Source organism: Cebus imitator, unplaced genomic scaffold (assembly GCF_001604975.1).
Source record: "Cebus imitator isolate Cc_AM_T3 unplaced genomic scaffold, Cebus_imitator-1.0 Scaffold295, whole genome shotgun sequence".
Taxonomy (NCBI): domain Eukaryota; kingdom Metazoa; phylum Chordata; class Mammalia; order Primates; family Cebidae; genus Cebus; species Cebus imitator.
In genome coordinates, this window is record NW_016107610.1 from 2864842 (window position 1) to 2872357 (window position 7516).

At 44.4% G+C, this 7516-nt stretch overlaps 1 long non-coding RNA gene across 1 annotated transcript in view; it reads right to left on the minus strand.

The window, feature by feature from the left end:
* Positions 1-5924, minus strand: part of LOC119467480 — a 17632-nt gene extending 11708 nt beyond the window's left edge. The window contains exons 1-2 of the long non-coding RNA XR_005196020.1: positions 5600-5924; positions 3999-4003 (exon numbers count right to left, since the gene is read on the minus strand). This is a non-coding gene — a long non-coding RNA (uncharacterized LOC119467480). The remainder of the gene's footprint in view (positions 1-3998; positions 4004-5599) is intronic.
* Between the last annotated feature and the right edge of the window lie 1592 nt (positions 5925-7516).

Consider the following 7516-nt stretch of genomic DNA (forward strand, 5'->3'; position numbering starts at 1 on the left):
GAGCAAGACTGTCTCAAAAAAGGAAAAAAAAAAAAAAAGACCTAAATAATTGGATAGGCCGGGCGCGGTGGCTCACGCCTGTAATTCAAGCACTTTGGAGGCCAAGGTGGGCAGATGACCTGAGGTCGGGAGTTCAAGACCAGCCTGACCAACATGGTGAATCCCGCCCTTAAAAATAACAAATAATTTAAAAATAAATAAATAAATGGATAGAAAACCACCTTGTGCTAATGGATGAAAAGAATTGATATCAATACTACCCAAAGCCATCTACAGATCCAAGGCAATGTCTAACAAAATTCCAAAAGCCCTTTTTGCAGAAATGGAAAATCTGATTTTCAATTAATATGAAATTCCAAGGAAATACAAAAGAAAACAGAAATTCCAAGGAGCTTGTGTTATGAGCTGAACTGTGTCCTCCTGCCCTCTCAATTCACATGTTTGAGTCCCTAACCCCCAGTACCTCAGAATGTGACTGTATTTGGAGACAGGACCTTTAAAGCATTGATTGAGGCTGGGAGCAGTGGCTCACACCTGTAACCCCAGCACGTTGGAAGGCCGGGGTGGGTGGATCACCTGAGGCCAGGAGTTCAAGACCAGCCTGACCAACATGGTGAAACCCGTCTCTACTAAAAATACAAAACTTAGCTGGGCGTGGTGGCAGGTACCTCTGATCCTAGCTACTCAGGAGGCTGAGCCACGAGAATCGTTTGAACCAGGGCGGTGGAGGTTGCAGTGAGCCAAGATCATACCATTGCACTCCAGCCTGGGCAAAAACAGCAAAACTTTGTCTCAAAAGAAAGAAAGAAAGAAGTGGTTGAGTTAAAATAAGCCTGTTAGGGTGGTCCCTAATCTAATCTCACTGGTACCCTTATACCGAGGAGAAATTTGGAGCCATTGAGTGACATCAGTGACGCAATTACACCAAGAAAACACCATAGAGGATGGAGCAGGAAAGCAGCCATCTGCAAGCCAAGGAGAGGCTTCAAGAGAAACCATACCTGCTGACACCTTGATCATAGATCTGTGAGAAAATAAAATTCTGTTGTTTAAGCAACCCAGTTTGTGATATTTTGTTTTTTGTGGGTTTTTTTAGAGATGGGATCTCGCTCCATCGCCTGGGCTGGAATGCAGTGGTGGGATCTCAGCTCACTGCAACCTCCGCCTCTCGAGTTCAAGTGATCCTCCTGTCTCAGCCTCCCGCGTAGCTGGGACCACAAGCGCACATCACCGTGCCTGGCTCATTTTTCTATTTTTAGTAGAGAGGGGGTTTTGTCATGTTGGCCAGGCTGGTCTCAAACTTCTGACCTCAGGTGATCCGCTCGCATTGGCCTCCCAAAGTGTTGGGATTACAGGTGTGAGCCACTGTAACCAGCCAAATTGTGGTATTTTCTTATGGCAACCCTAGAAAATTCACATAACTCAAATGGCCCCCCAAAAAATAAATCTTGAACAAGAAGTTGAGAGGACTCACATATAGACCACAGGAATAGAACTGAGAGTTCAGAAATAAACTTGTACATCTGTGGCCAGTGGACTTTTGACAAGGGTGCTCAGTTTGTTCAGTGTGGAAAGGACAGTCTCTTCAACAGATGGTGAAGCTGGACCCGGACCTCATACCATACGCTAAAATTTTAAAAATGAATCAAAGACCTAAATATACAAGCTAAAACTTTAAAACTCTTAGAAGCAAACACAAGAGTAATTCATGACCTTGGACTAGGCAGTGGATTCTTAGATATGATACCAAAAGCACAGGCAACAAAAGAAAACAGAGAAAACCACAACTTCATCAAAATAAACTTTTTGTTATCAAAGAACACTATCAACAGAGTTAAAGGCAACCCACAGAATGAGAGAAAATATCTGCAAATCGGCCGGGCACGGTGGCTCACGCCTGTAATCCCAGCACTTTGGGAGGCTGAGGCAGGTGGATCATGAGATCAAGAGATCCAGACCATCCTGGCCAACATGGTGAAACCCCGTCTCTACTAAAACTACAAATGTTACCCGGGCGTGGTGGCATGTGCCTGCAGTCCCAGCAACTCGGGAGGCCGAGGCAGGAGAATTGCTTCAACCCAGGAGGCGGAGGTTACAGTCAGCCGACATCATGCCTCTGCACTCCAGCCTGGTGTCTGGTGACAGAGTGAGACTCTGTCTCAAAAACAAAGAAAATATCTGCAAACCACATATTTCATAAGGGATTAATATCCAGAATATATAAGGAACTCTTACAACTCAAAAACAAAATGAATCACTTGATTAAAAAATGGGCAAAGTATTGGAATGAACATCTCTCCAAAGACGACATAAAAATGGTCAACACGCACACGAAAAGATGCTTGACGTCACTAACCATGCAAATCAAAGCCACAGTGAGACACTTCCACCTCACAACATTAGGAGGGCTACTTTTTTTTTTAATGGAAAAGAACATGCTGGCAAGGATGAGGAAACCTCAGAAGTCTAGTGCATTGATAGTGAGAATGTAAAACGGTGCAGCAAAATATGATGTATGGCATTTCCCCAAACACAGAATGACCGTATGACTTAGCAATTCCACTTCTGCATATATAACCAAAAATTGAAAGCAATGATTCCAACAGATATTCGCACACCCATGTTTACAGCAGCATCATTGACAACAGCCAAAAGATAGAAACACACAACCCATGTCCTTCAACAGATGGATACACAAGTGTGGCACATACACACAATGGAATATTATTCAGCCACAAAAGGAATATCACTTTGATATATGCTGCAATACAGATGGACCTTGAAAACATTACGCTTGGTGAAGCCAGGCATAGAAAGACAAATATTGTATGATTTCACTTATGTGAGGTACCTAGAAAAGGCAAATTCATAGAGACACAAAGTGGAAGTGAAGCTACTTGGGGTTTGGGAAAAGAGGGACTAGGGAGTGGTTTAATCATTACAGAGTTTTTACTGGAGATGATGAAAAAGTTTTTTGAGTATACACGATGATACGTAACATGAATGCATTTAACATCACTGAACTGGACACTTATGGGGGGTTAAAGTGATAAAGATTATATTTAACCACACTTTAAAATCAACACTTTACCAAATTTCATACAATAGATGACAGTTAAATGAGAGGAAATGAAGTTCACTTCCATCATACATGACAATATAAATACCTTCCACAAAGTATCTGATGAATCATATAATGACAACCATGACTTTGAAACACTTGACATTTTTGCAGGCTTTGGAATTTCTCCGAATAAGCCTTTTTCTGCCCCACACATACTTTTACTACAAGCAGCTGTACCAGGGCTCAGCAGATTCCCACCTCAGCTTGCACTGAATTCGTGATTTCTAGTTTTCTTTAAAAATATTCTCACCCACAGTTGTTCTACGCAGATTATTCAGAAAGTCAAATTCTCATCTCTTCCACCTTGGCACTGACACCTTGAGTTGTATCAGTAACACCTCCTGACGTATCAAGAGCCCATGAAAATCACTCAGAATCATTTGCCTTCTTTTGGCAAATCAGAGACAGGGTCTCACTCTGTGGCCCATGCTGGAGATAGCACACTGCAGCTTTGAACTCCTGGGCTCAAGCAATCCTCCCACCTCGGCCTCTCAAGTAGCTGGGACTTTAAAATTAGCGTGCCACCACACCTGGCTCATTTTTTTTTTTTTTTTTTGGAGACAGAGTCTGACTCTGTTGCCCGGGTGGAAGCAGAGATGCAATCTCAGCGCACTTCAACTGCCGACTCCTGGGTTCAAGTGATTGTCCTGCCACAGCCTCCTGAGTCACTGGGATTAGTGGCACCTGCCACAGCACCCGGCTAATTTTTTTGGTAATTTTTAGTAGAGCGATGGTTTCACCATCTTGGCCAAGCGGGTCTTGTACTCCTGACCTCGTGATCCACCCACCCTGGCCTCCCAAGTGCTGGAATTATACCACTCCTAGCTTTTTTTTTCTTTTCACTTTTAGTAGAGACAGAGCTGCCTTATGTTACCCAGGCTGGTCTTGAACTCCTAGCCTCAAGCAATCCTGCCTCAGACTCCCAAAGTGCTGAGCCTCCAAGCCCTACATTCCTAAATGTTTAAAAGATGAAGAAGAATTTGCCAGTGAAAATTCAAATTTCAATGCCCATAAAGTTTTATTGGAACACAGCCATATGGGAACACGTGCTGGCATCACAGTTCTCCAGCCTGGGTGACAAGGTGAGAACTTCTCTCAAAAAAACACAAAAATAAAAAAATAAAAGCCATTTTTATACATCTGCTGGAGGGTGGTCTTAAAATAAAAACAAAAATTAAAAAGCCGTTTTTAGTTTCTGACACACACACAAACAAGCAGCTGGCTATAATTTGCCAAACTCTGCAGGTGAAAAGGGAAAATGAGTATTATTCATATTACTCACAAATTCTAATAGGGAAAGAGGCAACCTCAAGTACAGAGGAAGGAAGGCAGGAAGAACTCCGAGTGCGGGTTCTTTGAAACTATCGATAAAACAGTCAAACACATGACATGTTTAATTCAGAAAAGGAAGACTATGAAATATGAGACATAATGGATTTGGAATCTTCCTAATGACAGCAGAAAACTACACATAATTACATACTAATCTAATGCAAAGTCTTGATGCCATAGGCAGTACAGGAAACAAGATACAGGGGAAATGTGTGCTCCGTGAAAAACTATGCGTGGATAAGAGCAGTCACCGGGTTCTGATTCAAAACTCCAGGGGCTCTGAACCTTCCTTCCACTGCCTTCCAGCGATTTTGAAACTTTGTAAGTTGTAGATCCCTGAGAGCACGCAGAAAATTCCTCTATGGAGACTCACAAATGGCCCCTATGGTGAAACCCCATCTCTACTAAAGATGCAAAAATTAGCTGAGCGTGGTGGCCGGCACCTGTAATCCAAGGTACTCAGGAGGCTGACGCAGGAAAATCGCTTCAACCTGTGCTGAGATCACCTCACTGCACTCCAGCCTGGGCGACAGAGGAATACTGTCTCAACAAATAAAATAAAATAAAAGATTGTTCCAATAGAGCTCCAGTTGACTGCCCCACTGCAGAAGCAAGAGGCTAGTTTAGTTTTGTGTCCATTTATAAATTCGTTTCAACGTTACTCTACTCCAAATTAATTTGTCCTTCTTTGACTTCTCCTTTAAACTCATATAACATCACAGTTCCCCCAATTGAGGTGTTTTGTTTGATTTTTTTAATCCTTGGTCGGGCGCAGTTGCTCAGACCTGTAATCCCAGCACTTTGGGAGGCCAAGGTGGGCAGATCATTTGAGGTCAGGAGTTCCAGACCACCCTGGCGAAACTTCCATCTCTAGCAAAAGTACAAAAACTAGCCAGGCGTGGTGGCGGGCCCTGTAGTGCCAGCTACTGGGAAGGCTGAGGCGGGAGAATGGCTTGAACCCGGGAGGCGGAGGTTGCAGTGAGCCAAGATCCTGCCACTGCACTTCAGCCCGGGCGACAGAAAGACTGCGTCTCAAAAAATGAAATATATTTTTAAAATCTTAAACATCTGTTTATTTTATATCACTATGTAACTTTTCTCTGTCGAAAATAAAGAACGACCTTACAGGAAAAAAAGGATTACCTCCAAAAGTGTCGGGGGCACTTCCCATCTTCAGCCGGCTGTGTCCTTGACGCGGAAGGCAGAAGACAGTCCAGTCCAGCTGATGCCAACAGCGTGACTCTGACCCACAGGAGTCGGGAGGATGCCCGTGGGGGCCCGCAGAGCGCACTGCACCGAGAGCTCCGCAGGAACACCTGTGCCGGGCCCGCCCCAAACCGAAACAAACCGCAGCCCGGGCGGGGCGGGGCCTGACCGTTTGCGTTTAACGAGGTTCAGGGAGCGCCAATGAGCACGATGATGAGTCGTGTTTTAGGGGAAAGAACCAAAGCCCAGAGAGGTCCCAGCACAGCGGGAGCCTCGGTCACAGCGGCCCCCGCAGTCCCAGCGCCGCCGCCCGGGGCCGCGGAAGCAGCTGTGACCAACGCCGTGACCGAGGCCCCCGCTGTGCTGGGACCTCCCGCCCTCACTGCGGATCTACCTTACCTGGGGCAGGTGTCCGAGGTGGGCGAGCTGGGAAGGTGACAGTGATGGCATCGCCCCCAGTGGAGGAGGGTGGCAAGTATCACAGCAAGCGGCCCAGCTTCATTATTCTGGGTCATTTTTCTCAGTTTGGGTTTTGTATGAGCTCCCCCTGTCTCAGCTCCCCGCCCGGCCATCCTTACACAGAGCTCAGTCCTTTCCTCACCACTGACACCAGACCTGGGGGAGGGGCTTCTTTATGCAGAGCTGTGTTTACAGGGTAAGAGTATTTGCTCTCAATGCTCTACCCCGCCCTCCCCCACACACATACACAAAAGTTTGCTGGGAAGAAATAAGCTCTTCCATACAGTGCAATAGGAATACATATAAAGGAGTGATGGATAACATCACCTATGGATGCTAAAGCCAGTGGGCAAAAAATTGACGAAGAACAGATATTCTGCCTCAGAATTTCTGCTCACAATCACAAAGGGGAAAAGTTTACATCAGAGAAGCTTGACAGATGCACCTTCATGCAAGTGCTCAAAGTAGACCTCGGGAGGCTGAAGTGGGAGGATCACTTGAGCCCAAGAGGTCAAAGCTGTGATTGTCCCACTGCATTCCAGCCTGGGGGACAGAGTGAGAACCGGTCTGTAAATAAATAAATAAATAATAAAGAACTATATATATATATATACATGTAGTTAGGAGAAATCGTTCTGGTGTCTTTAGCACTACATGGTGACAATAATTGATGACAACTTATTATATATTTTCAAATAGCTAGAGGAGTGGATTTTGAATGCTCCCAGAACAAATCAAGGATAAATGCTTCAGGGGGTGGAGGCACTGATTGCCCTGATTTGATCATTACACGTTGCACACATGTATAAAAATGTTATACTGTGCCCAGAAATATGTGCAGTTATTATGGGTTATTTACTATAATAATAAAAGCAAAAGATGTAGTCTTTTAGAGATTTTCAAGCATATATTATTATTACCTATAGTCATCATTCTGTACAACAGGTCCCAGAACTTAGTCACATTATCTTTAATTCTGATCAAATTACTGGATACACAGAGCTAAGAACAAAATGGTATCTGGAGCAAGACGTCAGTGAAACAGGAAACGAAGACAAGACAAAATGTGATACAAGGCTTCTAGCACAAAGCATTTCTTGTGGCCTTTCCCTTCTTGCCTTTGAGTGCTAACGCCCAGATTCCAACACTTTCAACTCATTTCGCCATTTCCTCTGGTATTTATCATTATATTTCTAAATAATGTTTATGTTGAATTGTTTTCCTCAGTATCTGTCAACTTCACGGCATAGCACAGTATAGGGCTCACCTCCCTTATGAGGTCTTAACAATTCCCTTGCCTCCATTCAACCAATGTCACTAGATCATAATCTTAGGAAATCAACAGCATCGCGGGGCTCGGTGACTCACACCTGTAATCCCAGCACTTCGGGAGGC